Genomic DNA, 2,762 nt, shown 5'->3' on the forward strand with positions numbered 1-2,762 from the left:
AACTAAACTGATCAAATCCCAATAGTGAAATAAGTCATTTTGTGGGGGGTTTGTTGCTCAGAAAATGTATCCCTGGATTTACAGACATCTCTCTAATGTTAGTGCTCAAGTGATGGACCCCAAAGTTGTAATTCCACTGTTTGGCCACTAATTGGCTTCAAAATCTGACACAGGGGGCAAATTTGTTTTTCCTAGGATAGCAAAGGAATGACCTGTCCTACTCAGCTTACTTTACCTTTGATTGGTTTTCCCTGTAATACCTTCACCCAAACCAATCCCATCCGTCTTTTCTTAACACAACAACCAACGAGGGCCACAAGAACTAGCAAACCAGAAGGAGAGTAAGGCATGTCATGCCTTCGCTATCTGAGGAAATGCTGATTCACTTCGTTGGGGTCTGATGTGCTAGCCCCCAGAGAGGGCGCTGTGCTATGAAACAAATTGTCATTTTGCCAAACAATGGAATTACAACTGCTGGGTTCTTCACGTGATGCTATGTGGCCAATAAAAAGGCATTTTCCTACTGACTTATATTGGGAAAGTGATGAGTAAATCAGTGGATGCATCTTTTGAGAGTGATGATCCCTGTGAAATTATTTGTTTTATTATCAGAATTTGATCCATTTGGACCAATAACATTTTGAAAGTCTAGAAAGAGCCTCATGATTAAATAATTTTATCCCCATTCAAGTTAGTGCAGGGCTAAACTAGAAACTGGCCGAAGTCTCTAGTAGCTTGCTCCATGGGCCTAATAATGTGGAAGCAACGCCGATCATCCAGATAATTTTATATGTGGCAATTTAACATTTTTTTGGGGTTCTTTTGGGTTCATGCTTCACTCATAAAAATGAACAGAGTCCTGCCTCCAACGCTGTATCCAGACCTCATTATGCATCCATGCTGGTATATCCTGGCCATGTTTGTCACTTTTTGTACCCCCCTGAAAAAAAATCCATTCTCATATTTGCGACTTGCAGCATTTCCATATTTACACATCTTCTTGAGTTGCAGTGCGTTGAGTTGTCAGACCCGGCATGGAATTTTTTCTCATGTGAAGCACTTTGTACATTTTTTTAAAGGTGTAAATAAGATTAATTGTCATTATTGTTATTGTTATAAAGTGGCTACCAGCTCTATCCATGTTGCAAACAACATTTTTGACAAGATTGAAGTTCTATGAGTTTAGTTTATGTGAACTGCAATCCAGGTAAACTTCATTCACTGTGGATGAAAGTGAAATGTGGTTTTGGTAAAGGCTAGTAAATTAACCGCAAGCTCTTTTTCTGATAAGAAATTGTTTTGCTTGTTCTCTAGCTGTGTCTGGCTTTACATTTATTTTTTATTTTTATTTTATGTGATCCTTTTATTTTGAGTTATCTGAACATTTAAAATTCATTAAAATAAATTACAAGTAATGTTCAATGTAGGGGCAGCATAAACTGAAAACAAGTTTTTAAAAAAGTTGTAATTAATGTAATTTTGCGTGTATTTTTTTATTTCTAAAATTTTCACTCCTTCACTGTTTATATCTATTTATATTTGACTTGAGACTCATTGTGGCATTTGTATTTAATGATTTGTTTGTAGATTTGATAATAAAGCTATAGTTGTTGAGATTACGAGATATGTCTTTTCCTAGCATAATGGTTATATATTTTTTCTGATATTATTTGAATTTTCGAGTGAAATGAACAATAATAAAAGCCTCTAGTCAACAATGATTTTATACATGAGAAGACAATGAATACATATAGAGTGATATTTTCTAATCATTCATGGGTGACCTTTAAACGTATCAACCTTCAACACTTCCTTTTTTCTGCCACATCGCTGCTGATGTGCTGACAACTTCCTGTTAAAAACGGAAAGCAAAATGTTAGCGCCATTTTCTGTACATTGTCTCTGAGGTGGCGTTTCCATAGGCTGCGGCTGACACGGTAAGTCCTTTTTTAAAGCCTGATTTGGATAAAAGTGCTCATTAAAAGTGAATTTAAGCTCTGTGGTTGCGCTGTGGTGCAGCCTGCTGCTGCGCTGGTTGCATAAACTTAAGTGAAACGATAGAAATGAAAGCAGATGTTTATAAAACTGGACGGCGGCTGTTTTCCGTCGACACGTTGTTGTAACCCTGTAGACCTAACACTAACCATGTTGTGTACTTTGGGACTGTCATTTCCGCAGTGATATTAATGGTTGTTGTTTATTTTTGTTGTTGTTTTACGGTTTAGAGTGGTAGATGTTTAGAGAACACGTTATTCTCAGATCCAGATGTGAATCCTGATGGAGGGGATGGAAAGTCCTCTTTTAAGCAGGACACTTTGTCTTTTTAGACTAGCCCTCTAGAGGAAGCCCTCTACTGATTTTATACATGAAGTTCAGTACAATCATTACTCTAAAATTATGGTAACCTGTAATGTAAAAAAAAAACAAAAAACAAACAAAGAACATACCAAACACCGATGACGCCATCAGTTGCATTATGGGAAATGTAGGATCCAGTGGTTTTGATATATCGGGGACCAAAAGTCGGGATATCTCGTCCCCCGCTGCTTCAGTTTAGTTTATTTTATTTTTTATTTAATTTGTGTGTTCCCTAACTTTATAGACACAACATTGAAAAGCTGGAGCACCCCTTTAGTTTATCAGAAAAACCCTCTGGTGTACTATTATCTGGAGTTAGAAAAGTGGCAGTAATTTTTGGCACTGAAAATACAAATTGGTTGTTGAAAAAGGAAACATTGGCACTGAAAAATTAAACACGAATA

This window comes from Plectropomus leopardus, chromosome 4 (genome assembly GCF_008729295.1).
Source record: "Plectropomus leopardus isolate mb chromosome 4, YSFRI_Pleo_2.0, whole genome shotgun sequence".
In the NCBI taxonomy this organism is placed as follows: domain Eukaryota; kingdom Metazoa; phylum Chordata; class Actinopteri; order Perciformes; family Serranidae; genus Plectropomus; species Plectropomus leopardus.